The 8,353-nt window shown below is 31.7% G+C and overlaps 1 pseudogene; it reads left to right on the top strand.

Annotated features, from left to right (window-relative positions):
- The first annotated feature begins 1,628 nt into the window (after nt 1–1,628).
- On the top strand, nt 1,629–6,356 carry LOC11416228 (olee1-like protein; annotated as a pseudogene).
- Nucleotides 6,357–8,353: the final 1,997 nt, after the last annotated feature.

The raw sequence follows: 8,353 nt of genomic DNA, 5'->3' as shown, positions 1-8,353 counted from the left end.
TTGATTATGATTTTACATGACTATGTTTTAGATTGGATTTTATGTGACGTTATTGAGGCCTTTGTGCCAAAGACTATTTAGATGTTGAAATAAATTCCGCTGCAAAGCATTGAATATTTTGTTATTGAATTTTGATGGATAATTAGTTAATTATTCCGTTTATGATTTTTAAGAAATGAAGTGTAGTATTTATGTGGAAAACTCTGATTATTTTTATGAAATTTTTATGTTGGAAAAACGAGGTGTTACATATGCCACAATCCAACCAGTTACAATTGCAGCGTTCCCTTAAGATGAGTCAAAACCCTAAATTTATACTAAATTTGATTAAAAGAAATTAATGTAAAAACTAAGAAATTTACTATTGTGCGATTTGTAGGATTAAATTCTTTGCCAAGGCTGCATCATGCGGATGGGTGCATGGTTCAAGTGCACGGGCACATGAGTTAATAGCTCTTGTGCGATTTTTTGAGTCTTAGTCCCTTTTTCAAGCGTTCTTCCCTCTTGAAATGCCTTGGAATTTGATATGAATTTCCTTCAACTTGTACCATCAATTTTTAAGTTTTATCTACATTTTTCTTTTTCATTTTTTTATTACCAAGTTCTACTAGTACCCCACCCCAAGCTTAAGATGTTTCTAATTTCAAAAAGAAATCCCAAACTTAATTTCAAACCACGACAAATATTTCACTAGTCTATCAAACTCCAAAGAAATCAAACTGATATATTATTATAGAGTTCAATACTTGTGATGCGATTCATGTTGCCTATGTAACATTGTGAAAAACAATCTTTAGTTAGTACTAATAACTTATGATTATTTGTAAAATCAAGTTGCCTAATTTGCCTAAGTAACTATGATTTTTTGTAGACCATCGATTCAAGTTGCCTAAGTTACATTTTGTTAGCTTAAATATGTGATCTTTGTAAAATAAAATAAAAAAATCACATGTTTTTATTTGTATATTCTCTTATGTAAAGTGATGGTGTGGAGCAGACCAGCTTAAAATATAGGGTTTTCCCTATAAAAAAACTAAAAGTATAGGGTTTGAATGTTTTAGCCCACCTCTTTTAACGTTAAGGTACTGAGTTGTCTAGTGGATTTTTTTTACCAATGTTTAGTAGTGATTAATGTCTTGCGATTAACTTATGAGGGGTAAGGTGAATTCTCTCTTTTCAACTGAATTTTTTTCATACATAAGAGAATATCTAACCACTTGAACTTATCTATTGTTAGTGTCTAATCATTTTTTAACTACACAAACATTTTGTTTATTTTTTCTAATTTAGATAAAATAAATTAAAATAAATCATGTCCAACACAATGATAGTAATTATATTTATTTTTCCAAATAGGCAATACAAATTTGAAAGAGGCTCCGAAATTTTATCTCATTCATTTGTTAAGTCAAATAAACCATTGGTGGAAAATCAAAATATGAGCAAATCTTTCTGATTCTAAATATAAAAAACTCCATAATTTGTTAATTACCACACACAAACGATTGGACCAAGATTATTGCAATATAAGTCTTGGTAGTATCACATTGTTTTTCATCACAAGGGGAAATAAAAATCAGAACAATAAACCACCATCAACAAACAACAATAAATAATAAACAAATAAAATGGCAATATCATTTGCTGTCGTTGCTCTCATTGTCTCAGCTTTTTGCTTCTCATCTGTCTTAGCTGGACCACTTGATGCTCTCACCTACAGAAGATCTCATATATATGACATAAATATGCTTTCAACTACAAAAGAAAATAAAGATGATCTTTTCGTTGTTAATGGCCAGATCATCTGTGATCCTTGCGCCTTCCAAATGCAGACAAGGATGAGCAAACCCCTAGAATGTAAATAACAACAATATTATGACACAACTTATATTTTCTAACCCATTATTTATCATCATATATATATATATATATATATATATATATATATATATATATATATAGGGATAGGATCAAATGACACCATGATGTCAAAATTAGTTTGACACCAAATCTCATCCATTCATCACATTTAATCCAAAAGTTTAAAACTATCCACAAGATAATTCTCCTACACCAATTTCTCCCTTTAACATCTAATTAAGAAAAAAAGGAAAACATTTATTGTCATAAATTCATTATCAATCATTTTTTTCTCTCATTTTTTTATTATTATTATTATTTTTTTTTTCATTGAGCATTGTCATATTGAACGAAGAGATCGTAAAAGAAAAGTAAAGAATATAACATGTGCAGTTTTTAAAAAATAAAAAACTAATTAGTCCATTATTTGTGGAAATCATGGTTGTGCAGTTGTGAAAATCAACGGAGTACATACACCCGTGCATTTCGTCTTTTTTACTGTTCGTAGCAACTATTACTTTACATTTTTTCTTCAAAAAAAAAAGGTCGTTTTAATTTTTTTCAGAAGACATTGAAGCTTACTGTTGTTGAGGTAATTAAGCTTAAACAATATGATCAGTGATAAAATAATCTAATTAGCAGCAATTTTTGAGAGGTTAGATAGCAACAATGGTGAAAGAAAAAGAATCACTTTGGTGTTTTGATTGAATGTGTAATTTTTTTAATTCAATTTATATAATTATCCGTGGTGATGACCGATCCAATCAACCATAATCATGATTTTTTTTAACACTTAAGAGTAATAAGTAGTAAAAATGGGGAAAAAAGGAAATGATTGATAATGAATTTATAATAAAGATTTGTTTTAATTAGGTGATAAAGAGAGAAATTGGTGTAGGAGAATTATACAAGGTGTAACACCGTAATTCCCGACGGTAATTTTATATAATAATAATAATCATGGTTTTAACGAAAAAGGATGTCACACATATTCATTCATCTTTCACATAATAAAATAATAGAGAATCAGATGCAACAGCGGAAGATACTTCATAAAAATAATACTTCATAATAAAATTTCATAATTATAAATGTCTTGTCTTTAACATTATTTAATAAAAATAGCTTAACCGAACCCTAGTGTTACAGATCAGAGCACGTATCTATTCGACTACTTAATATCCCAAATAATAGCTACGGTGGTATGTCCCCCATCGTCACCTTCTAAGCATCTCGCAAATCTAAAGCTCCTCGTCCTGAATATCTGTACCCCAAGGGTACAGACACCAAAATACACAAAACAACAGCAAAGGGGTGAGAATTCACATCATAACATATATTGGGATACATGAATAATAAAGTAGATAATCATATCTTCATCGGTCCTTCATCTCATCATCATCAATCATTCATCATACCATCCTCAATCATTCATCATAATATTCACACAATTCATTTCATAAACATCATTAACACATACATCTTATGCACACCTTTAGCACATATATCATATTCACATTATTAGCACATATCACAGTTCACCTAACAAGACCTATATGCAACATACTTCATCCCTAGACTTACATGCATGTCGGTACCGGATCCTATCGTCATAATAATGTAAGTCAGAGGTGTGTTACTGAACTTACATCCGTCATCCGTCAGTCGTCATTATGCAGTATGATATGATGCATGGTGGACCCACCAAAACATCATTTAGAAGACACATAAACAACACATCATCTTTACGTCATAGTTACTCGTCATATTGCTTGTTATTAGAAAACAAGTACGTCATTCGTCATACATCATTTTACATCATTTGTCTTTAATAATCATAACATCATTTTACATCATCATCTTATGTCATTAGCAACTCATCATTATTTTACACCATATATTCGTCTACTTATGTCTAACTCATAATTTTGTCATATTCACATCATATCTAATTCTTACACCCACCATTAGTTTAATTTTCATTCTCTACATCTTTTACTCCTAGTGACATATTTCATCCTTCATCTTATCCGTTCACTTAACCCACCTATCATTCTCCTCATTTATATGCACCTCATCAACTCCTTAACATTACCTCTTATATTAACTCTTATTCCCTACAACCTAACAACCTTCCTAAGCTCATTATTATTTAAGGATATTATGTTTAACCTCATCAATTACCCATAACCATCTACTCTATTATTCCCTCTTATCATCGTATTTTCATTTCTTTAACCCATTCATATCTTGTACCTTACTTCATACTTTGCCACGTCATTAACGTCATTTATTACCTTATTCATTTACCATCGTGTCTCTTTAATTCACCCTAGTTCTTGCTCTTCATGTAGTCTCATCGTTGCATCTATCCTTTACTCTAATTTACTACTATTTTGATCCTCATTAGTTCTTGAATTACCCTCTCACAACTCTCTCTACTTCGCTTCTAAGTCCTTCATCATTTCACTACCTAATCTCTTTTGATTTTTGAGATAATTAATCCTAACGACACTTAAGCATACTCTCTCATTTAGATTTAATAGTTTACGACTCTTACCTTTACATTGGGAATTCATTTGTCATTGACGACTACCACAACTATCCTTCTGTATTCTCCCTTATAATAGTCATGTCTCCCTCTCACCAAATTATGTTTAAGGTTCATCAAATATTTCCTATCACTACAGTCATCGAATAACCCATATCCTTACTTTAGTTCTCCTCTAATATTTTTGATACTCGTATTGTTTTAAATTCATTACGTCTTATGAAACTACTCTCATAACCCTTATTTAAACTCATCTCATCTAAGTTTATTGATTTGGGACCTTACTATACATCTTAGGAACTCTTTGGATGCATAAAAATAGGTTAAAAATAGTCTAAGTCCACACTGCATCGTGGCACGTTGAGTTCCAATCGTGGCACGTTTGGACAGCTTAAAAAATGGTTTTCACTTCTGGAAAAATCGTGGCACGTTGGGCTTCAATCGTGGTACGATTGGGCAGTTTTCAGAACCCAAAAAACAGCGTTTTTGCCCTCGAATTTACTCCTAACTTGGCTAGAAATCTCTGTTTTTGACCTAGTTTGATCCTGAATTGATAGGAGACATTACCTAGGGTTACCCTATCATCTAAACATTAACTTTTCCATTATCTCACCGGATTACCTACTCTTTTCGAGATCAAAATCTTCAATTTATAAACCCTAAATTAATCTCATAAATCCCATTCGTTCAACAACATCATTGCCTTTATTCATCACCATAATTCCATCATAAATCATATCAAAAGAAACACATCATACTAAATAAAGTTACCCCCATCATAGATTAAACACCCTAAAGTAGTAGGAATCTCCCCCTTACCTCGAATCTTCGAAGTCACAGCTTTCCGGCTCTCTTCTCCGAAACTAGGGTTTTCTCCTCCTCTTCTCTCTTCTTCTCTTGCTTCTACGTTTCAGCAAAAGTGACAACCTTGATTGTTAATTCTCTATTTATATATGGGCTAACCTCATAATATTATTCCTGTCATTCTATTTTATATATTTTTATTTTATTTTTATTTTTTACTTCTCCCTCCCCCACTTAATTAAAACTTCTATTCTACACCTCCTGCCTCTATATTACTCTATTTATTTTTCCCTTTCATCATAATAATCCTCATAGCACGTCATTAATCATAATATGTCTATATCTTCATAGCTAACATAATATTCTAGCATCATAACACCATTATTATAAAAAAAATCAAGAATTCTTCTAATTAACTTCATTAAATCATTACATGTAATTTTCGGGGTGTTACACAAGGGATAACTTTAAACCTTTGGATTAAATATAATGAATGGATGAGATTTGGTGTCAAACTAATTTTGACACGATGGTGTCATTTGATCCTATCCCATATATATATATATATATATATATATATATATATATATATATATATATAATATTAATATATCATTAATGCTAGAATTTTTTTGAAATGAACATAGAAATTAGAGATGGAAACGATAAAATTGATCGCCAAAACTAGCATCTTTGACATTTAACGACGAAATTAGAGATGAGTTTAAGTTTTATTTTTATTTTTGTCTCTGAATTTTAGTTGTTATTTCAATTAGCTCGGATTCTTGACGGTCTAATCTTGATCAAATGATGCGCAGGTGTTAAAGTGACTATAGAGTGCACTAAGGGATAGAAAAATGTGACATTCAAGAAGGAGAGTACCACCGACAAAGATGGTTTCTACATGATTGTATGTAAAGGTGATCACGAGGAAGACGTTTGCATGGTGAAACCCGAAAATACAAAGGGTACATGTACAGGGTTTATGGAGAACAAATCCGACATGATTGTCCCCACCAAGAACGTGGGTCGTGATTCCTTGGTTCGTATTGTTAATCCCCTTATATTTAGAGAAAAGAGTATTGATCCTGAATGTGAAAAGCTTGTAAAAGAGTTGGGTTTGGACAAGCTTGATGATTGATTAAATAATCATTCAACTTATTCATTAATCCTAAACGAAAAATAAAATAAAAGTCACTTAATGTTGTGAAAATTCTATTGGCACAACCTGTATCTGTTTAAATTATTATTTCTCTGCAAAAATGTTTTGTTGGTTATTATGCCTAACTATACAAACTCATGTTCATTGAGTATTGAATGAGAATTTGGAGAGATTTGGTATTTTATATCTTTGAGCAATATTTCATTGTTATTTCTACAGAAAAGAATTCTTCTATTATTTATTTTTTTAACAAGTCATTCTTCTATTATTCATTATATATTGACAATTATGAACATTGACCGAATAACTAATTAATTATTTCTTCAAGTCGCTTATCAAAAAATAAATAAATTTTTTTTCCGGTTATATTTATAAGAGCATCTTCGCTTGCAAGTTTATAAAGAATTCAAACTTGGTTTTATAGTTATTTTAAGTGACTCACATAATGAAACATCACACTTATGCAATTGAAGTGTATATTTTGATCCAATAATAAAATAAAATAAAAAAGCAACTATTACGAAAGAAAAATGCTAAACTAGGCATGGCAATGGGGCGGGTGAAGGTGAGAAAAACACAAGAAAGGGGGGGGGGGGGTTGAATTGTGTTTTCTTTTTCTCTCTAAAAATACTTCTTCTAATAAAACTTTAGAAGCAGTTTGTGAATGCTTCTGATGAAATGATCAGAATCAGATATGCAGCGGACAAGATCAAAGCAGAGAAAAGAAAAGCAAGACACAAGCAGTTATCCTGGTTCCTTCCACAAAACGGAAGTAGTCCAGTCCCCCTTGCACTTCCAAGGAGATTTCACTATAATCACAAAGATTACAAATGCTCAATACTCTCTAAGTATGAGACTTCTCAAAAATGCTCAAGCACACACGCAAGAGTCTTCCAATGCTCAAGCACTAAGCAAGAGTCTTCTAATGCTCAAGCACACAGGCAAGAGTCTTCTGATCAAACAAAAATACAAAGAGATAAGTTTGACTTGAACACTTGATATACAATCAGTGGTGTTCACAATACAATACAATAAAGACTCTAGACTTTTGAATTTCTAAGATGTATCAAATCAGTGCAGAAATTCAGTGTGCTTTGTAGAATCAAATTGACAGAGTTTTGGCGCTTTTTAACTTGTGTATCTCTATCTACAATCTTCAAGTCTTCACTCCTTTATATAGAGGCGTGAAAGAGACGTTAAGATGATTAGCACGTCTAAAGAGTCGTTGAGTTCCTTTGATCATTCACCAGTAATCCTTTGACTGATTTGGGTGTAGTCCTTTGAAGAATTAGCTTCAAATTCATTCCCATCTTGAAGGCACAAATTCTGCAGGCATAGTGTAACACCCCGTTACCCAAAAGTAATTAAATAACAAATATACATCAGAGTTAAGCACCAAACGGGCATGCTACATCACAAATTCAAAATTCCTTAAATAGAAAATAAAACTATTTAACCCAACATCGTCCATAACTTCAAAAATCATGCAGCGGAAAGTTTGCATTTCAAATAACCACAACAACGGTTAAAATTCTCCATATAATATCTTGGCATAAAGCCTAACAACAATAAATCAACCAACAAAGGGCCACATCATCAAGTTCCAAAAAAATTGATACATAGGAAGGAAAACAACAATAATATAAATAATAATTCCCATCCCACGTATCAGAGCCCTAGACACGACATTGAGCCACCACCAACTACTCAGGATCACCTGCAAGTTACCCATAGGAAGGGCAACATTTTCAAGCAGAAGGGGTGAGATTCACAACAATAAATATAGATATTAAATCTTCAATTGAATCTAACACCCTATAACATCAAATACATCATCTTGCAAATATACATAATTAATTCACAAGCAACAACAACATCATCATAATCCGCTTAACAAGTATGTATACAATGTACATATTCACCAACAACATCATCGAATCAAGTAACAACCACAATCAACAACTAAGACTCATGCA

The sequence above is a fragment of the Medicago truncatula genome, chromosome 2 (assembly GCF_003473485.1).
Source record: "Medicago truncatula cultivar Jemalong A17 chromosome 2, MtrunA17r5.0-ANR, whole genome shotgun sequence".
In the NCBI taxonomy this organism is placed as follows: Eukaryota; Viridiplantae; Streptophyta; class Magnoliopsida; order Fabales; family Fabaceae; genus Medicago; species Medicago truncatula.
Note: the sequence above shows the minus strand (reverse complement) of the source record. Positions and strands in the feature narration are given on the sequence as shown.